This window comes from Balaenoptera musculus, chromosome 17 (assembly GCF_009873245.2).
Source record: "Balaenoptera musculus isolate JJ_BM4_2016_0621 chromosome 17, mBalMus1.pri.v3, whole genome shotgun sequence".
Lineage (NCBI taxonomy): Eukaryota > Metazoa > Chordata > Mammalia > Artiodactyla > Balaenopteridae > Balaenoptera > Balaenoptera musculus.
Genome location: NC_045801.1, coordinates 33,705,396 through 33,728,731, shown reverse-complemented (window position 1 = coordinate 33,728,731; position 23,336 = coordinate 33,705,396). Strand labels below are relative to the sequence as shown.

General features: G+C 39.1%; 1 protein-coding gene and 1 pseudogene across 1 annotated transcript in view; one reads left to right on the top strand and one right to left on the bottom strand.

Annotated features, from left to right (window-relative positions):
• SLC25A32 (solute carrier family 25 member 32) overlaps positions 1 to 23,336 on the bottom strand; it is a 56,274-nt gene that overhangs the window by 17,280 nt on the left and 15,658 nt on the right. The gene's annotated exons all lie outside the window — the stretch shown is intronic.
• LOC118883754 lies at positions 1,758 to 3,243 on the top strand (annotated as a pseudogene).

Genomic DNA, 23,336 nt, shown 5'->3' with positions numbered 1-23,336 from the left:
AAGAGGCCATCAAAATCATAAAATGTGGGGAAGGGGAGTAAGAAAACATAGATTTCTTTTTTTTTAAGAATGTTTGAACTTATATGACTATGAGTCTAAAGCAGGTATATAGTAATGGGTTAATGTACTTGAAAACCAGGGTAACCACAAATCAAAAACACAACAGATTCACAAAAACCAAAAAGAACTCATGCATAATTTTTAAAAACCCATCAAACCAAAAAAGTAGAAAAAAGAAACAGAGAGTACAAAATCAACTGGAAAACAAGGTTTAAAATTGGAATAAATCCCTATCTATCAATATTTACCTTAAATGTTCATGAAGTAAATGCTCAAATCAAAAGACAGAGTGGCAGATTGGATTAAAAAAACAAGAGCCTCCAATATACTGCCCACTTTAGAGCGAAGGACACACATAGATTGAAAGTGAGGGGATAGGGACTTCCCTGGTGAGGCAGTGGTTAAGAATCCGCCTGCCAATGCAGGGGACATGGGTTCGATCCCTGGTCTGGGAAGAACCCGCATGTCACGGAGCAACTAAACCCGTGCACCACAACTACTGAGCCCATGCGCCACAACTACTGAAGCCCATGCGCCTAGAGCCTGTGCTCCGCAACAAGAGAAGCCACTGAAATGAGAAGCCCATGCACCACAACAAAGAGTAGCCCCCACTTGCCACAACTAGAGAAAGCCTGCACACAGCAACAAAGACCTGACACAGCCAAAAAAAAAAAAAAAGAGAGGGGATAGAAAAAGATATTCATGCAAATGGAAATGACAAGAACAGGGTAGGAATACTCATATCAGACAAAATAGACTTTAAGACAAAGGTCACAAAGAAAGATAAAGAAGAACAGTATATAATGATAAAAGCATCAATACAAGAAGAGGATATTATACTCAATATATATGCAACCAATATGATCACCTAAATACATAAAACAAATACTAACAAAGAGAGAAATTGCTGGGAATAAAATAACAGTAGGAAACTTTAACACCCCACTGACGTCAATGGACAGATCTTCCAAATAGAAAATCAACAAGGCAACAGAAATACTAAATGATACAATAGAACAGGTAGACTTAATTGATATTTTCAGGACATTATATGCAAAAAAAAACCCCTAGAATACACATTCTTTTCAAGCAGGCGTATTTCAGAATACACACGGAACATTCCTTAGGATACACCACATAGGGGGACACAAAACAAGCCTCAACAAACTTAAGAGGATAGAAATTATTTCAAGGTCTGCGCTCTGGGCTCGACTGAGGCTCCCTGGCTGCTTGCGCTTTTCGCTCCTTCTCCAAGATGGCGGCAGTCAGCGCACTGAGGCAGGATCCGGGCAAGCCTAGTGAAGATTGCTTTGATGGTGATCACAGCTTTGAGGACATAGGGCTAGCTGCTGGCCGAAGCCAACAAGAAAAGAAACGTTCTTACAAAGATTTTTTAAGGGAAGAGGAAGAAATCACTGCTCAGGTCAGGAATTCTTCCAAGAAGAGGTTAAAGGACAGTGAACTTTACTTCCTGGGGATGGACAAGCACAAGAAGAGGAAGCACTCCTCTGATGATTACTACTACGGAGGACAGTGATTCTTGTTCTGAGTGCCGATAAACCAGGGTGAAGGAGGAGAGAGGTGGAGGGCTGGTATTGTGGAGGATTCAGCATAGAAGACCAGTCTTCATTTGTGATACACCAGATATTTCGTCTTTGGAATCATCACAGAAGAAAAAGAAAAAGTCCAGCCCTTAATCTGCTGATACAACTATGGACCTGCTGAAAGGGATCACTTCCCCTCTGGCAAAAGACACCAAGCCCCCCAAAAAGACAGGAGAAAAATCCTCCAGTTCATCAAGCCATTCAGAGAGTAAAAAGGAACACCACAGGAAGAAAGTCAGCGGAAGCAGTGGGGAGCTGTCCCTGGGGGATGGTGGTTCCCACAAATCCAAAAAAATGAAACCACTCTATGTGAACACTGAGACACTAACCCTTTGGGAGCCTGACGGGTTAAAGATGAAACTTATTCTCTCACCAAAGGAGAAGGGAATCAGCTCAGTTGATGAGGAGTCTTTTCAGTACCCCTCTCAACAAGCAACTGTGAAAAAATCCTCTAAGAAGTCAGCTTGAGATGAGCAAGGTGCTTTACTCCTAGGACACGAGTTACGGAGCTTTCTGAAAACAGCCTGGAAGAAGCACAAGTCATTCTCAGATTCACGTTCGTCTCCTGGCCCTGAAGGCTATGGGTCTGATGCCTCCCAGTTCCCAGAATCCCACAGTGCTAACCTTGATCTTTCAGGGCTGAACCTATTCTAGTAGAATCAGGCTCCTCCTCTGGCGGGGAGCTGGAGGCTGGGGAGTTAGTGATTGATGATTCTTACCGGGAAATCAAGAAGAACAAGAAGTCAAAGAAGAGCAAACAGAAGGACAAGGAGAAGCATAAAGAGAAGCGACACTCCAAGTCCAAGAGAAGGTCGGGACTTCATGCTGCTGCAGTGGGAGAGGTCCCAGCGCTGCCCGGCCCTCCGCCCAGCATCCCATACACTGGAGCAGCCGCCCCTCCCCCACGTTTCCTGGCCTCCACACAGATTGGCACAGTGAGAAAAAAAAGAGAGGAGAAGGACAAAGAGAGAGACAGAGGAGAAAAGCCAAAAAAGAAGAACATGTCGGCCTACCAGGTGTTCTTTAAGGAGTATCGTGTAACCATTGTGGCTGACCATCCAGGCATAGATTTTGGGGAACTGAGTAAAAAACTGGGTGAGGTGTGGAAGCAATTGCCAGAGAAGGACAAACTGATTTGGAAGCAAAAACCTCAGCATCTGCAACACAAACAGAACAAAGCAGAAGCTACAACTGTGAAAAGAAAAGCATCCAGCTCAGAAGGTTCCATGAAAGTGAAAGCTTCCTCTGCAGGAGTACTGTCACCCCGAAGAAATCCCCACCCACCAACGTGCTATTATTACCCGCCTCACCAGACAAAGCCCCCGAGACAGAGCCTGTCGATGTGGCCACTCATCTCCAGCTGTTGGGAGAGTCCCTGAGCCTCACTGGACACCACCTGCAGGAAACCGAGGGCATGGTGGCTGTGTCTGGCAGTTTGTCAGTGCTTCTGGATTCCATCATCTGTGTGCTTGGCCCCTTGGCGTGTGTGACCACACAACTACCTGAGCTGAATGGCTGTCCCAAACAGGTCTTGTCAAACACACTAAACCACACTGCTTACATCATGCCTGGACCGTGACAGCAAAGACTCCTGGGACAGAAACCTTATTTTGCCTGTTGCTGGCTTGTGTATATGTGACTGCTCCAGATCCCTTCACTGGCCTCTGGGTGCAGATTTTAAATTTTTATATATATGTATAATGTGTATATATATGTATATATAATGTATAATATATACATAGGACTGTAACTACTTTCCTTTTAATAATTTTATGAAATGGCAAAGGTTTAGCCAAGAGGAAACCTTGGCATGAATATGGGCTTGGGATTATTTCTTCTCCTGTGGTGGATAAATCTGCCTTAAAAATCAATGTAGACCAGGGGAGGAACCAAGATGGCGGAGTAAAAGGACGTGCTCTCACTCCCTCTTGCGAGAACATCAGAATCACAACTAGCTGCCAGACAATCATCGACAGGAAGACACTGGAACTCACCAAAAAAGATATCCCACATCCAAAGACAAAGGAGAAGCCACAATGAGACAGTAGGAGGGGAGTAATCAGAGTAAAATCAAATCCCATAACTGGTGGATGGGTGACTCACAGACTGGCAAACACTTATACCACAGAAGTCCACCCACTGGAGTGAAGGTTCTGAGCCCCATGTCAGGCTTCTCAACCTGGGGGTCCGGCAACGGGACGAGGAATTCATAGAGAATCAGACTTTGAAGCCTAGTGGGAATTGATTGCAGGACTTTGGCAGGACTGGGGGAAACAGAGACCCCACTCTTGGAGGGCGCACACAAAATAGTGTGTGCATCAGGACCCAGGGGAAGGAGCAATGACCCCGGGGGAGACTGAACCAGACCTACCTGCTAGTGTTGGAAGGTCTCCTGCAGAGGCGGGGGGTGGCTCTGTTTCACCGAGGGGAAAAGGACACTGGCAGCAGAAGTTCTGGGAAGTACTCCTTGGCGTAAGCCCTCCCAGAGTCTGTCATTAGCCCAACCAAAGAGCCCAGGTAGGCTCCAGTGTTGGGTTGCCTCAGGCAAAACAACCAACAGGGAGGGAACCCAGGCCCACCCATCAACAGTCAAGTGGATTAAAGTTTTACTGAGCTCTGACCACCACAGCAACAGTCAGCTCTACCCACCACCAGAGCCTCTCATCAAGCCTCTTAGATAGCCTCAACCACCAGAGGGCAGACAGCAGAAGCAAGAAAAACTTTAATACTGCAGCCTGTGCAACAAAAACCACATTCACAGAAAGATAGACAAGATGAAAAGGCACAGGGCTATATACCAGATGAAGGAACAAGATAAAACCCCAGAAAAACAACTAAATGAAGTGGAGATAGGCAACCTTCCAGAAAGAGAATTCAGAATAACGATAGTGAAGATGATCCAGGGCCTCAGAATAAGAATGGAGGCAAAGATCGAGAAGATGCAAGAAATGTTTAACAAAGACCTAGAAGAATTAAAGAACAAACAAACAGAGATGAACAATACAATAACTGAAATGAAAACTACACTAGAAGGAATCAATAGCAGAATAACTGAGGCAGAAGAAAGGATAAGTGACCTAGAAGACAGAATGGTGGAATTCACTGCTGCAGAACAGAATAAAGAAAAAAGAATGAAAAGAAATGAAGACAGACTAAGAGACCTCTGGGACAACATTAAACACAAAAACATTCGCATTATAGGGGTCCCAAAAGGAGAAGAGAGAGAGAAAGGACCCGAGAAAATATTTGAAGAGACTATAGTCAAAAACTTCCCTAACATGGAAAGGAAACAGCCACCCAAGTCCAGGAAGCGCAGCAAGTCCCACACAGGATAAACCCAAGGAAAAACACGCCAAGACACATAGTAATCAAATTGGCAAAAATCAAAGACAAAGAAAAATTATTGAAAGCAGCAAGGGAAAAATGACAAATAACATACAAGGGAACTCCCATAAGGTTAACAGCTGATTTCTCAGCAGAAACTCTACAAGCCAGAAAGGAGTGGCATAATATACTTAAAGTGATGAAAGGGAAGAACCTACAACCAAGATTACTCTACCCAGCAAGGATCTCATTCAGATTCCATGGAGAAATCAAAAGCTTTACAGACAAGCAAAAGCTAAGAGAATTCAGCACCACCAAACCAGCTTTACAACAAATACTAAAGGAACTTCTGTAAGTGGGAAACACAAGAGAAGAAAAGGACCTACAAAAACAAACCCAAAACAATTAAGAAAATGGTCATAGGAACATACATATCGATAATTACCTTAAACGTGAATGGATTAAATGCTCCAACCAAAAGACACAGGCTTGCTGAATGGATACAAAACCAAGACCCATATATATGCTGTCTACAAGAGACCCACTTCAGACCTAGGGACACATACAGACTGAAAGTGAGGGGATGGAAAAAGATATTCCATGCAAATGGAAATCAAAAGAAAGCTGGAGTAGCTATACTCACCTCAGATAAAATAGACTTTAAAATAAAGAATGTTACAAGAGACAAGGAAGGACACTACCAAATGATCAAGGGATCAATCCAAGAAGAAGATATAACAATTATAAATATATATGCACCCAACATAGGAGCACCTCAATACATAAGGCCACTGCTAACAGCTATAAAAGAGGAAATCGACAGTAACACAATAATAGTGGGGGACTTTAACACCTCACTTACACCAATGGACAGATCATCCAAAATGACCATAAATAAGGAAACAGAAGCTTTAAATGACACAATAGACCAGATAGATTTAATTGATATTTATAGGCCATTCCATCCAAAAACAGCAGACTACACTTTCTTCTCAAGTGCGCATGGAACATTCTCCAGGATAGATCACATCTTGGGTCACAAATCAAGCCTCAGTAAATTTAAGAAAATTGAAATCATATCAAGCATCTTTTCTGACCACAACGCTATGAGATTAGAAATGAATTACAGGGGAAAAAACGTAGGAAACACAAACACATGGAGGCTAAACAATACGTTACTAAATAACTAAGAGATCACTGAAGAAATCAAAGAGGAAATCAAAAAATACCTAGAGACAAATGACAATGAAAACACGATGATCCAAAACCTATGGGATGCAGCAAAAGCAGTTCTAAGAGGGAAGTTTATAGCTATAAAAGCCTACCTAAAGAAACAAGAAAAATCTCAAGTAAACAATCTAACCTTACACCTAAAGGAACTAGAGAAAGAAGAACAAACAAAACCCAAAGTTAGCAGAAGGAAAGAAATCATAAAGACCAGAGCGGAAATAAATGAAATAGAAACAAAGAAAACAATAGCAAAGATCAATAAAACTAAAAGCTGGTTCTTTGAGAAGATAAACAAAATTGATAAGCCATTAGCCAGACTCATCAAGAAAAAGAGGGAGAGGACTCAAATCAATAAAATTAGAAATGAAAAAGGAGACGTTACAACAGACGCCACAGAAATACAGAGCATCCTAAGAGACTACTACAAGCAACTCTATGCCAATAAAATGGACAACCTGGAAGAAATGGACAAATTCTTAGAAAGGTATAACCTTCCAAGACTGAACCAGGAAGAAACAGAAAACATGAACAGATGAATAGCAAGTAATGAAATTGAAACTGTGATTAAAAATCTTCCAACAAACAAAAGTCCAGGACCAGATGGCTTCACAGGTGAATTTTATCAAACATTTAGAAAAGAGCTAACACCCATCCTTCTCAAACTCTTCCAAAAAATTGCAGAGGAAGGAACACTCCCAAATTCATTCTATGAGGCCACCATCACCCTGATACCAAAACCAGACAAAGATACTACAAAAAAAGAAAATTACAGACCAATATCACTGATGAATATAGATGCAAAAATCCTCAACAAAATACTAGCAAACAGAATCCAACAACACATAAAAGGATCATACACCACGATCAAGTGGGATTTATCCCAGGGATGCAAGGATTCTTCAAAATACCCAAATCAATCAATGTGATACACCATATTAACAAATTGAAGAACAAAAACCATATGATCTCAATAGATGCAGAAAAAGCTTTTGACAAAATTCAACACCCATTTATGATAAAAACTCTCCAGAAAGTGGGCATAGAGGGAACCTACCTCAACATAATAAAGGCCATATACGACAAACCCACAGCAAACATCATTCTCAATGGTGAAAAACTGGAAGCATTTCCTCTAAGATCAGGAATGAGACAAGGATGTCCACTCTCACCACTATTATTCAACATAGTTTTGGAAGTCCTAGCCACGGCAATCAGAGAAGAAAAAGAAAGAAAAGGAATACAAATTGGAAAAGAAGAAGTAAAACTGTCACTGTTTGCAGATGACATGATACTATACATAGAGAATCCTAAAGATGCCACCAGAAAACTACTAGAGCTTATCAATGAATTTGGTAAAGTTGCAGGATACAAAATTAATGCACAGAAATCTCTTGCATTCCTCTAAACTAATGATGAAAAATCTGAAAGAGAAATTATGGAAACACTCCCATTTACCATTGCAACAAAAAGAATAAAATACCTAGGAATAAACCTACCTAGGGAGACAAAAGACCTGTATGCAGAAAACTATAAGACACTGATGAAAGAAATTAAATGATAATACCAACAGATGGAGAGATATACCATGTTCTTGGATTGGAAGAATCAATATTGTGAAAATGACTATACTACCCAAAGCAATTTACAGATTCAATGCAATCCCTATCAAATTACCAATGGCGTTTTTTATGGAACTAGAACAAATCATCTTAAAATTTGTATGGAGACACAAAAGATCCCGAATAGCCAAAGCAGTCTTGAGGGAAAAAAACGGAGCTGGAGGAATCAGACTCCCTGACTTCAGACTACACTACAGAGCTACAGTAATCAAGACAATATGGTACTGGCACAAAAACAGAAACACAGATCAATGGAACAAGATAGAAAGCCCAGAGATAAACCCACGCACCTATGGTCAACTAATCTATGACAAAGGAGGCAAAGATATACAATGGAGAAAAGACAGCCTCTTCAATAAGTGGTGCTGGGAAAACTGGACAGCTACATGTAAAAGAAGGAAATTAGAACACTCCCTAACACCATACACAAAAATAAACTCAAAATGGATTCGAGACCTAAATGTGAGACTGTACACTATAAAACTCTTAGAGGAAAACATAGGAAGAACACTCTTTGACATAAATCACCTCAAGATCTTTTTTGATCCACCTTCTAGAGTAATGGAAATAAAAACAAAAATAAACAAATGGGACCTAATGAAACTTCAAAGCTTTTGCACAGCAAAGGAAACCATAAACAAGACAAAAAGACAACCCTCAGAATGGGAGAAAGTATTTGTAAATGAATCAACAGACAAAGGATTAATCTCCAAAATATATAAACAGCTCATTCAGCTCAATATTCAAGAAACAAACAACCCAATCCAAAAATGGGCAGAAGACCTAAATAGATATTTCTCCAAAGAAGACATACAGATGGCCAAGAAGCACATGAAAAGATGCTCAACATCACTAACTATTAGAGAAATGCAAATCAAAACTACAATGAGATATCACCTCACACTAGTTAGAATGGGCACCATCAGAAAATCTACAAACAACAAATGCTGGAGAGGGTGTGGAGAAAAGGGAACCCTCTTGCACTCTTGGTGTGAATGTAAATTGATACAGCCCCTATGGAGAACAGTATGGAGGTTCCGTAAAAAACTAAAAATAGATGTACCATATGATCCAGCAATCCCATTACTGGGCATATACCCAGGGAAAACAATAATTCAAAAAGACACATGCACCCCAATGTTCATTGCAGCACTATTTACAATAGCCAGGTCATGGAAGCAACCTAAATGCCCATCGACAGATGAATGGATAAAGAAGTTGTGGTACATATATACAATGGAATATTACTCTGCCATAAAAAGGAACGAAATTGAGTCATTTGTTGAGACGTGGATGGATCTAAAGACTCTCATACAGAGTGAGGTAAGTCAGAAAGAGAAAAACAAATATCGTATATTAACGCATGTATGTGGAACCTAGAAAAATGGTACAGATGAGCCGGTTTGCAGGGCAGAAGTTGAGACACAGATGTAGAGAACAGACATATGGACACCAAGTGGGGAAAACTGCGGTGGGGTGGGGATGGTGGTATGCTGAATTGGGCAATTGGGATTGACATGTGTACACTGATGTGTATAAAATTGATGACTAATAAGAACCTGCAGTATAGAAAAAAACAAACAAAACAACTAATACTAAACTTTCATTGGGTTATTTGTATGGAAATATGTTAATATAAATGTTTCAGACATTACATGAAATTTCTAAAAATCTTGTATGTTTTGGTATAATAAGTCATAATTCTAGTTATTACTTTAAAATGTGTATCTCAGAAATAACTAAATTTCCTTGTCAATTGCATTATTATGAACTTTCATCAAATCTTTAACCGTGGTCATTTTTAAGTCTTTTGTCATTTACAGACAGTTCTGGGTGTACTCTGATGCTTTTGCAAATATGTTCCTATAAAAGGGTTTCATCTTCAAGCAATTCATGGAAAAGACTCTGACAAGTTCAGGTTTCTGGTAACTGACTGTACTGCTGAACTGAATGAATAAGCATTTTCAGAACTCTAATGAAAAACTGATGAACTCATAAAAGTGCTAACAAAAGATCAAGATGACAAAAAAATTAATTACATGGGTCTGAGTGAACTGATGAGGATGATTATAATGTTTGTGACTTTCTGTTTGAATTAAAAAAAAAAATCCCACAAGGACTCAGAGGCAAAGAATATACAAATCAATTTTCACTGCAAAGTAAAGGAGCTGTTACAGTGGAGGATTACTGGACTGAATGTCAATATTATGATGTAGTATGAGTGTGTTTCATGTTTGGTAATTGCAATCGTTGCTTTTGTTGTGGTCATCCATTTACAATGCTTGGTGTCAGTCTATTTATCTCTTGTAAAAATAAAATACAGTGTGTGTGTGTGAAAAAAAAAGAACAAACAAACAAACAAAATAATGGAACCAGTTCCAACAAAGGAGACTAGGAATGGGTCAGGATTAGCCAACCTCAGAACTTGCCAGATATTCTAAACCAATTATACGTCATTTTTGTCTAGAATGGGTGCTGAATTCCATCTAAAGACTTTTCAACATTAATTAATATGACCATTTTTCCCTTCATTGATATAATGAATTATGCTGATAGATTTCCTTTGTATCTCATTATCCTTGCTCTCTTTGGCTAAACCCTACTTGATCATAATTATTGTTTTTTCATTGCTGGATTCCATTTGCTAATACTTTTATTCAGAATTTTTGCATACATATTAATAAATAAAATTAGTCTATAGTTTTCTCTATACTAAAAAAAAAAAAAAAATCAATGTAACTTGGGGGCTGGGGCTTGTTCTGGATGTCAAGTGCATCGCTTTAAGGTCAGCCAAAATGTGATTTTTTTCCAAACTCAATTGTACCTTCAGACCCATCACTGACCATTTGCCTTACCTGTCTTACAGTCTGAAATGCAATGGGAAAGATTATGGGAAGACGTCAGTTAACTGAAAGTACAAAGCTTTTCAACTTGAAGTGACCTAGGTGGGAGGTGATAACATCGTTCCCATCTGAAAGTTGTTGCGATGGCTTAAGTGAACTTAGTAGGAGGGTTCATTCCAATTCCTGCTCTACCAGTGTCCATGTCTCAAAACTTATTGTAATCATTGGTACCACTGGCAGCCTCAGTCGGAGCCAAGGAGATTTGTGAGCCCTGGAGAGGGTAAGGCCGTCAATGCCACCAGCTGAATGGCCTATATTGTGAGCTGACCCACAGCATTTGGTCTGCAGAGCTAAGACCTGGTAACTTCCATTGGCAGCGTCAGCTTAGCTCACAGTTCTGCTGCTTAGTTGCTTGGCGGGTGTGGAAGGTGAGCTTTGCCCAGCCTGATTCCTGGGTTCATCTCATTGGCTCCCCTGCTGGGCAGATACACAGTGTTCTGCATTCCACACTTAAGCAAATTGCGAAAAAAGTACTCTATTCTCATGTAGGTTTGTTTATGTGCGTGTGTGGATGTGTTTTAATTATGTGTATTTAACTCTTTAAACTCTCTTACATTTTAACTTATCCTGTAAATTTCTGTATATATAATTTAAAAACAAGAGCCTCCACCAGCAACAGCATGTGGAAGATACAGATTTGTCATTTCTTCCTCCCCTCCTTCCTCTGGTCTCCTCTGCAAACTCCAAATTATCTACACTTTCAGGTACTGTGCCTCGAAAAGGAATCATATTGAGATTCTAGTTCTTTACAACTGAACAATGTCAAGAAACTAAATAAAAAGGACTGTTACCATTACCAGCTGCCCTTATTTCCAAAGAACCAGATTTTTGCTTCCCAGTTCCAAAAAAAACAGTTGAGGGCTTCAGGGTTGTTTTTAAATTTGGTTTGAGAGTCCACATCAAAACCAGGCTCTGAGGTGACTGCTTTCTTCCCTTGGCCTGGATGGAGCACCGTAGTATCAAAGTAGATCTTTGAGGAAAGTGCCGCCAGCCTGCATCCTATTTAATTCCTTCCTTTCTTCCCACCAGTGTGGTCACAGTGCTGTTTTTCTTAAAGGTATTCTGGCTGCTGAATGCCATTCTCACCTCAGAGCAGTTTTGATATTTAACTGGGGAAACAGAAGGAAACAGGAATGTTTGGGAACCAAAATCACGAACAGCAGAAATCCTGGTTTGAGTTTGTGTGTTAGCACCTGTCCCACGCCTCCTCTGTACCCATGTCAGTTTCCTGTTTGACACAGAGTATCAAGGAAGGGCCTCAGAGACATGGATTAGTACAGGAAGAAGTCAATCCTACCACTGTCATTTGTACACATTAACGAAGTCCTGATGAGGACCTGATTTTTGTTTGTTTGTTTTCCTTTAAAATCCAACCCTACTGTATTTGTATTTAAAATTTGTACACATTTGTATAATAATCTGTTCCTTGTGGTATTTGGTACTGTTAGAGGAAAACCTTTGGATTCAAACTTTCTTGCAGTTTTTATATCATTGTTTTATTTTGTTTTTTAAATAAATTCTAGCAGTTTGATCCAAATACCATTACAGTTGTATAAAGAAATAAAATTTTGTACTTACATTATTAAAAATCACGTTTTTAATATTTGTAAAGAAAAAAAATTATTTCAAGCATCTTTTCTGACCACTATGGTATGAAATTAGAAATCAACCACAGAAAGAGTAATAAGAAAAAAAAAAACCCCACGATTATATAGAGATTAAATAACATGCTACTAAAAACCCAATGGGTCAATGATGAAATCAAAGAGGAAATTAAAAAATACCGTGAGAAAAATGACAATGAAAACACAACCATACAAAATCTATGGGATGCAGCAAAAGCAGTCCTAAGAGAAGCTCATAGCAATAGAGGCGGTCCTCAAAAAGCAAGAAAAATCTCAAATAACCTAACCTACCACCTAAAAGAAAAAAGGACAGACAAAACCTAAAGCTGGCAAAAGGAAGGAAGTAATAAAGATAAGAGAGGAAATAAATTCAGAGGTTAAAAAAACAATAGAAATAGTCAATAAAACCAAGAGCTGCTTTTTTGAAAGGATAAACAAAATCGACAAACCTCTGGCCAGGCTCACCAAGAAGAAAAGAGAGAGGACACAAATAAACAAATTAAGAAATGAAAGGAGAAATAACTGACACCACAGAAATACGAAAGACCATAAAACAATACTATGAACAATGATATGCCAACAAACTGGACAACCTAGAAGAAATTGACAAGTTTCTAGAAACATACACCCCACCAAAAACTGAATCAAGAAGAAACAGATACTCTGAACAGAATGATCACTAAAAGTGAAATAGAAACTATATAGAAAAAAAACCACAAACAAAACCCATAAACCTCCCAGCAAACAGAAGTCCAGGACTGGTGGCTTCACTGGGGAATTCTATCAAACGTACTAAGAACTTATACCAATCCCTCTCAAACTCTTCCAAAAGAAAAGATACACTTAATAAACAAAAGTCCAGGACCAGATGGCTTCGCAGATGAATACTACCAAACATTTAGAGGAGAGTTAACACCTATCATTCTGAAATTGTTCCAAAAAACTGCAGAGGAAGGAACAGTTCCAAATTCATTAAATGAGGCCATCAACACCCTGATACCAAAACCAGACAAAAAAAAAATCACAAAAATAGGTGAGTATCACTGATGAACATAGATACGAAAACCCTCAACAAAATACCAGCAAACCGAATGCAACAATACATTAAAAAGATCATACACTATGATCAACGGGGATTTATCCCAGGGATACAAGGATTTTTCAATACCTGCAAATCAATGTGATATACAACATGAATAAATTGAAGAGTAAAAACTAAAAGACCATCTCAACAGATGCAGAAAAAGCTTTTAACAAATTCAACACCCATTTATGATAAGAAAAAAAAAACCTCTCCAGAAGGTGAACATAGAGGGGACATGCCTCAACATAATAAAGGCCATATATGGCAAACCCATAACTAACATCATAATAGTGAAAAGCTGAAAGCATTTCCTCTAAGATCAGAAACAAGACATGGATGTCCATTCTCGCCACTTTTACTCAACATAGTTTTGGAAGTCCTAGCCATGGCAATCAGAGAGGAAAAAGAAATAAAAGAAATTCAAACTGGAAAAGAAGTAAAGTTGTCACTGTTTGCAGATGACATAATACTACACATAGAAAATCCTGAAGACGCTGCCAGAAAACTACTAGAGCTCATCAATGAATATGGTGAAGTTACTGGATACAAAATTAATATACAGAAATCTGTTGTATTTCTATACACTAATAATGAAATACCAGAAAGAGAAAGTAAGAAAACAATCCCATTTACCACTGCATCAAAAAGAAAAAAAAAAAACCTACTAATAAACCTACCTAAGGAGGCAAAGAAACTGTTTTTGGAAACTATAAGATGTTGATGAAAGAAACTGAAGATGACACAAACACATGGAAAGATATACCATGTTCTTCTTGGATTGGAAGAATCAATATTGTCAAAACAACTATACTACCCAAGACAATCTACAGATTAATGCAATTCCTCAAATTACCAATGGCATTTTTCACAGAACTAGAACAAAAATTTTGTAAATTTGTATGGAAACACAAAAGACCCCAAATAGTCAAAACAACTAAGAAAGAAGAACAGAGCTGGAGGAATCACACTTCCTGACTTCAGACTATATTACAAAGCTACGGTAATCAAAACGGTATGGTACTAGTACAAAAACAAACATATAGATCCATGGAACAGGATAGAAAGCCCAGAAATAAACCTACACACTTATGATCAATTAATTTATGACAAAGGAGGAAAGAATATACGATGGAGAAAAGACAGTCTCTTCAGTAAGTAGCGCTGGGAAAACTGGACAGCTACGTGTAAAAGAATGAAATTAGAACATTCTCTAACAAAACATACAAAAATAAACTCAAAATGTATTAAAGACCTAAATGTAAGACCTCTTACAGGAAAACACAGGCAGAACACTCTTTAAAATAAATCACAGGAATATTTTTTTGGATCCATCTCTTACAGTAATGAAAATAAAGATGAAAACAAATGGAACCTAATTAAACTTAAAAGCTTTTGCACAGCAAAGGAAACCATAAACAAAATGAAAAGACAACCCACAGAATGGGAGAATGTATTTGCAGATGATGCAACCAACAAGGGATTAATTTCCAAAGTATACAAACAGCTCATACAGCTTAATATCAAAAGAATAAACAACCCAATCAAAAAATGGGCAGAAAACCTAAATAGACATTTTTCCAAAGAAGACATCCAAATAGCCGACAGGCACATGAAAAGATGCTCAACACTCCTAATTATTAGAGAAATGCAAATCAAAACTACAATGAGGTACCACCTCACACCAGTCAGAATGGCCATCATTAAAAAGTCTACAAATAATAAATGCTAGAGAGGGTGTGGAGAAAAGGGAGCCCTCCTACAACGTGGGAGGAATGTAAATTGGTACAGCCATTACAGAGAGCTGTATGGACGTTCCTTAAAAAAATAAAGTTATCTTATGATACTACAATCCCACTCCTGGGCATATACCCGGAGAAAACTCTCATTTGAAAAGATACATGCACCCCAATGGTCATAACAGCACTATTTATAATAGCCAAGACATAGAAGCAACCTAAGTATCCATCAACAGATGAATGGAAAAAGGAGATGTGGTATATATATACAATTGAATATTACTTAGCCATAAAAAAAAATGAAATAATGCCATTTGCAACAACATGGATGGACCTAGAGATTATCACATTAAGTGAAATAAGTCAGAGAAAGACAAACATATGATATCACTTATATGTAGCATCCAAAAAAATGCTATCAATGAACTTATGTACAAAACAGAAATAGAATCACAGACATGGAAACAAACTTGTGGCTGCCAGAGGGGATAGTGGGGAGATAAGTTGGGAGTTTGGGATTAATGTATACACACTACTATGTATAAAAGAGATAAACAGCAAGGACCCACTGTATAGCTCAGGTAACTATATTCAGTGTCTTGTAATAATGTATAGTGGAAAAGTATATGAAAAAAATATATGTATCTGAATCATTTTTTTACATAAATAAAATACTTAGGAATAAACCTGATCAAGGAGATGAAAGATTTATACACTGAGAACTAAAATATTGATAAAGCAAACTGAAGATGAGAAATGGAAAAATATCCCATGCTCTTGGGTTAGAAGAATCAATACTGTTAAAATGGTCATATCTACAAATTTAATGAGATCCCTATCAAATTACCCATGACATTTTTCACAGAACTAGAAAAAATAACCCTAAAATTTACCTGGAACCACAAAAGAACCAGAATTGTCAAAGCAATCCCAAGGAAAAAGAACAAAGCTGGAGGCATAACCCTCCGAGACTTCAGACACTACTACAAAGCTACAGTAATCAAAACAGTGTGGTATGGGCACAAAAACAGACATATGGGTCAATGGAACAGAATACAGAGTCCAGAAATAAACCCACACACCTACAGTCACTTAACCTTTGACAAAGGAGGCAAAAATATACAATGGAGAAAAGATAGTCTCTTCGGCAAGTGGTTTTGGGAAAGCTGGACAGCTTCATGTAAATCAATGAAGTTAAACACTCACTCACACCATACACAATAATAAACTCAAACTGGCTTAAAGTCTTAAATATAAAACATGCCACCATAAAACTCTTAGAATACAACATAGGCAAAACATTCTCTGACATAAAATCATACCACTGTTTTCTTAGGTCAGTCTCCAAGGCAACAGAAATAAAAGCAAAAATAAATAAATGGGTCCTAATCAAACTTACATGTTTTTGCACATCAAAGGAAACCATAAACAAAATGAAAAGATAACCTATGGACTGGGAGAAAATATTTGCAAATGATGCAGTCAACAAGGGCTCAATTTCCAAAATATATAAACACCTCATACAGTTCAACAACAAAAAAACCAAACACCCAATTAAAAAAATGGGCAGAAGACCTGAACAGACATTTTTCCAAATTGGAAATGCAGATGGCCAACAGGCACATGAAAAGATGCTCAACATCGCTAATCGTCAGGGAAATGCAAATCAAAGTCACAATGAGATATTACCTAATACCCATCAGAATGGCTAGCATCAAAAAGAACACAAACAACAAATGTTGGGAAAGTTGTGGATAGAAAGGAACCCTTTTACACTGTCAATGGGAAAGCAAATTGGTGCAGCCACTGTGGAAAACAGTATGTAGGTTTCTCAAAAAAAACCCCTAAAAACAGAGCTACCAGATGACCCAGGAATTCCACTCCTGGGTATATATCTGGGAAAAAAGAAACAAAAAACACTCACTAACTTGAAAAGATACGGGCACCCCAATGTTCATAGCTACATTATTTGCAATTGCCAAGACACGGAAGCAACCTAAGTACCCACCAACAGATGAATGGATAAAGAAGCTGTAGTACAATATATCTGCAAAATGGAATACTACTCAGCTATAAAAAAAAATGAAATTTTGCTATTTGCAGCGACATGGACGGACTTGAAGGGCATCATGCTAAGTGAAATAAGTCAAAGACAAATACTGTATGATATCACTTATATGTGGAATCTAAATATACAACAAACTAGTGACTATAACAAAAAAGCAGCAGACTCACAGATACAGAGAACAAACTAGCAGTTACCAGTGAGGAGAGGGAAGGGGGGAGGAGCAATATAAGGGTAGAGGATTAAAATGTACAAACTATTAGGTATAAAATAAGTTGTAAGAATATATTGTAGGTTGAGGGGCAGGGCCTTGGGGGGCTCTGGATGGAGTGGGTGGTGGAGGTGGTAGGAAGCGGAGCCCAGAGTGCCAGGAAAAGCTTGGACACTTTTCTACCATGCTGATGGCATTCTAAATATATTTGTCAGTTTTCCCAAATTTTAACTGAAGAAAGCCTTAAGAATTTATGCTTAACGACTAAAGTGTGACTGCCAATTATCAGGCTTTCAGGATGAATCTGGAAAACCTCATCAAGCTGGAACTCCTAACACTATTCAGTATTATCAAAGGAGAGCTTGAAGCAGGGAACCTTGTTATAGAAGCTTTAAAGAATTAGTTGAAAGAGTCTTGAGGTCTGCTCTCTGCCATGGGGGCAGGGGCTGAGGGCACAGCCAGCAGGCAGTGCACCATGGGCTCTGAGGCAGCCCACTGAAAGTTAAAGAAATATTAATAGAAGATGGCAGAGTAGGACTTGAGTTCACCTCCTCTCACAAAAACACCAAAATCACGATTAACTGTTGAATATCCATCGACAAAAAAGACTGGAACCTACCAAAAAAGATATTCTACACTCAAAGACAAAGAAACGAGACAGTAGGAAGGGTGCATTCACGATACAATCAAATCCCATACCTGCTGGGTGGGTGACCCAGAAACTAGAAAATAACTATATTGCAGAGGTTCTCCCACAGGAATGAAAGTTCTGAGCCCCACGTCGGGCTCCCCAGTTTGGGGGTCAGGCATTGGGAGAGGCCTCCCAGAGCATTTGGCTTTAAAGACCAGCAGGGTTTCATCGCAGGAACTCCACAGGACTGGGCAAAACATAAACTCCACTCTTGAAGGACACACAGAAGGTCTCATGCACACTGGGACCCAGGGTGAAAGAAGTGACTTCACAGAGGCCTGGGCCAGACCTACCTGCTGGTCTTGGAAGATCTCCAGGGATGCAGGGGGCAGCTGTGGCTCACTGTGGGGACAAGGACACTGGTGGAGGAGGTACCTGGGAGTACTCACTGACGTGAGCTCTCCTGGAGGCAGCCATCTTGACACCAAGACCTGACCCCACCCAACAGCCTGTAGGCTCCAGTGCTGGGATGTCTCAGGGCAAACAACCAGCATGGTGGGAACACAGCCCCACCCATCAGCAGACAGGCTGCCTAAAGTCTTCTGGAGTCCACAGGCACCTCTAAACACACCCCTTGAAACGGCCATGCCCACCAGAGGGACAAAACTCAGCTCTACCAACAAGAGGACAGGCTCCAGTTCCTCCCACCAGGAAGGCTGCACAAGCCTCGTAGACCAGCTTCACCCACCAGGGGGCAGACACCAGAAGCAAGAAGAATTATAATCCTGCAGGCTGCAGAACACAGAAAGTTAGACAAAATGAGATGGCAGAGGAATATGTTACAGACGAAGGAACAAGACAAACCCCAGAAGAACAGCTAAGTGAAGTGGAGATAGGCAATCTACCTGAAAAAGAATTCAGAGTTATGGTAGTAAAGATGATCCAAGATCTCGGAAAAATGATGGAGGTACAAACCAAGAAGATACAAGAAATGTTTAACAAAGATCTAGAAGAGATAAAGAACAGAGTTGAACAATACAATAACCGAATTGAAAAATAAAGTAGAAAGAATCAATAGCAGAATAAATGAGGCAGAAGAATGAATAAGTGACCTGGAAGACAGAATGGTGGAAATCACTGCCACAGACGAGAATAAAGAAAAAAGAACAAAAAGGTATGAAGACAGTTTAAAGGACCTCTGGGACAACATTAAATGCACCAATATTCACATGATAGGGGTCCCAGAAAGCAGAGAGAGAGAAAGGGTCTGAGAAAACATTTGAAGAGATAATAGCTGAAAACTTCCCTAGGGGCTTCCCTGGTGGCACAGTGGTTGGGAGTCTGCCTGCCGGTGGTGGGGACGTGGCTTCGGGCCCTGGTCGGGGAGGATCCCGCGTGCCGCGGAGCAACTGGGCCCATGTGCTGGGGATGCTGACCCTGCGCTCTGGAGCCTGAGAGCCATAACTGCTGAAGCCCATGTGCCGTGACTACTGAGGCCCGCGTGCCTTAGAGCCTGTGCTCTGAGGTGGGATAGGCCACTGCAGTGAGAGGCCCACGCACCGCGGCGGGGAGTGGCCCCTGCTCGCCACGGCTTGGGGGGCCGCACAGCCAAAAATAAATAAATAAATAAAACAAAAAACAAAAACTTCCCTAATATGGGAAAGGAAACAGTCACCCAATTAGAAGAAGCATAGAGAGCCCTACACAGGATAAACCCAAGGAGGAAAACACCAAGACACATTAATCAAATTGACAAAAATTAATGACAAAGAGAAAATATTAAAAGGAACAAGGGAAAAGCAACAAATAACATACAAGGGAATCCCCATAAGGTTATTGGAGGATTTTTCAGCAAAAACTCTGCAGGCCAGAAGGGAGTGGCACAATATATTTAAAGTGATGAAAGGGAAAAACCTACAACCAAGAATAATCTGCTCAGCAAGAATCTCGTTCAGATTTGAAGAAGAAATCAAAAGCTTTACAGACAAGCAAAAGCTAAGAGAATTCAGCACCACCAAACCAGCTTTACAACAAATGCTAAAGGACACTGTTGGTGGGAATGTAAATTGATAACAGCCACTATGGAGAACAGTATGGAGGTTCCTTAAAAAACTAAAATGCGACCCAGCAATCCCACTACTGGGCATATACCCTGAGAAAACCATAATTCAAGAAGAGACATGTACCACAATGTTCACTGCAGCACTATTTACAAAAGCCAGGACATGGAAGCAACCTAAATGTCCATGGACAGATGAATGGATAAAGAAGATGTGGCACATATATACAATGGAATATTACTCAGCCATAAAGAGAAACGAAATTGAGTTATTTGTAGTGAGGTGGATGGACCTAGAGTCTGTCATACAGAGTGAAGTAAGTCAGAAAGAGAAAAACAAATACCATATGCTAACACATACATATGGAATCTAATTTTTTAAAAAAAGGTTCTAATGAACCTACGGGCAGGACAGGAATAAAGATGCAGATGTAGAGAATGGACTTGAGGACATGGGGAGGGGGAAGGGTAAGCTGGGATGAAGTGAGAGAGTGGCATGGACATATATACACTACCAAATGTAAAATAGATAGCTAGTGGGAAGCAGCCGCATAGCACAGGGAGATCAGCTCGGTGCTTTGTGTCCACCTAGAGGGGTGGGATAGGGAGGGTGGGAGGGAGACACAAGAGGGAGGAGATATGGGGATATATGTATATGTATAGCTGATTCACTTTGTTATACAGCAAAAACTAACACAATATTGTAAAGCAATTATACTCCAATAAAGATGTTAAAAAAAAATGCTAAAGGAACTTGACTAGGCAGAAGAGAAAAGGCCACAACTAGAAACAAGAAAATTACGAATGGAAAGCTTACTGGTAGAGGAAAACATACAGTAAAGGTAGGAAATCACCCACACACAAATATGATATCAAAACCAGCAACTGTGAGAAAAGGAGAGAACAAATGAAGGATACTGGAAATCCATTTGAAATTAAGAGACCAGCAACTTCAAACAATATTCTATATATAAAGACTGCTATAGCAAAACCTCATGGTAACCACAAACTGAAAATCTACAATAGATACGCAAAAAAGAAAAAGGAATCCAAACACAACACTAAAGATAGTCTTCAAATCACATGAGAAGGGAACAAAAAAGGAAAGGAAGAAAAAAATACCTACAAAAACAAATCCAAAACAATTAGCAAAATGGCAATAAGGACATACATATTGGTAACTACCTTAAATGTAAATGGATTAAATGCTCCAACCAAAAGACAAAGACTGGCTGAATGGATATAAAAAGAAGATCCGTATATATGCTGTCTACAAGAGACCCAATTCAGATCTAGGGACACATACAGAATGAACATGAGAGGATAGAAAAAGGTACTCCATGCAAATGGAAATCAAAAGAAAGCTGGAGTAGCAATACTCATATGAGACAAAATAAACTTTAAAATAAAGACTGTTAGAAGAGACAAAGAAGGACACTACATAACGATCAAAGAATCAATCCAAGAAGAAGATATATCATATATATATATATATATATACATATATATATACACACACACACACAACATAGGAGCACCTCAATATATAACACAAATGTTAACAACCATAAAAGGAGAAATTGACAGTAACACAATAATAGTGGGGGATTTTAACACCCCACTTACATCAGTGTACACATCATTCAGACAGAAAATCAATAAGGAAACACAGGCTTAAATGACACGTTAGGCCAGATGGAGTTAATTGATATTTATAGAGCATTCCATCTGAAAGTAGCAGAATACACATTCTTCTCAAGTGCACATGGAACATTTCCCAGGATTGACCACATGCTGGGCCACAAAGCAAGCCTCGGTAAATTTTAAAAAATTGAAATTTATTGAATTTTATTGAATTTCACAACATTATGAGATTAGAAATCAACTACAAGAAAAAAACAGTAAAAAAAACCACAAACACATGGAGACTAAACAATATGCTACTAAACAACCACTGGATCACTCAAGAAATCAAAGAAGAAATCAAAAAATACCTAGAGACAAATGAAAACAAAAACACGATGATCTAAAACCTACAGGATGCAGCAAAAGCACTTCTAAGAAGTTTATAGCAATACAATCTTACCTCAGGAAACAAGAAAAATCCCAAATAAACAACCTAACCTTATACCTAAAGCAAATAGAGAAAAGAACAAACAAAACCCAAAGTTAGCAGAAGGAAAGAAATCATAAAGATGAGAGCAGAAATAAATGAAATAGAGACGAAGAATACAAAAGATCAATGAAACTTAAAGCTGGTTCTTTGAAAATATAAACAAAATTGATAAACCTTTAGCCAGAGTTATCAAGAAAAAAGGGGAGAGGGCTCAAATCAATAAAATTAGAAATGAAAAAAGAGAAGTTACAACAGACTCCACAGAAATACAAAGGATCATAAGAGACTATTACAAGCAACTATATGCCAATAAAATAGAAAACCCAGAAGAAATGGACAAATTCATAGAAAGGTACAATCTCCCAAGACTGAACCAGGAAGAAATAGAAAATATGAACAGACCAATCACAAGTGCTGAAATTGAAACTGTGATTAAAAAACTCCCAACAGGGCTTCCCTGGTGGCGCAGTGGATAAGAATTTGCCTGCCAATGCAGGGGACACAGGTTCGATCCCTGGTCCGGGAATATCCCACATGCCACAGAGCAACTAAGCCCCTGCGCCATACTGAGCCTGTGCTCTAGAGCCCATGAGCCACAACTACTGAAGCCCGCATGCCTAGAGCCCATGCTCTGCAATAAGAGAAGCCACCGCAATGAGAAGCCCGAGCACCACAATGAAGAGTAGAACCCGCTCGCCGCAACTAGAGAAAGCCCGCACGCAGCAACGAAGACCCAACACAGCCAAAAATAAATAAATAAATAAATAAATTTTTAAAATTTAAAAACAAACAAACAAAAACCTCCCAAAAAACAAAATCCAGGACCAGATGGCTTCACAGGTGAATTCTATCAAACATTTAGAGAAGAGTCAACAGCTATCCTTCTGAAACTATTTTAAAAAATTGCAGCAGAAGGAACACTCCCAAACTCATTCTATGAGGCCACCATCACCCTGATACCAAAACCAAAGATACCACAAAAAAAGAAAATTACAGGCCAATATCACTGATGAACATAGACGCAAAAATCCTCAAAAAAATACTAGCAATCTGAGTCCAACAACACATT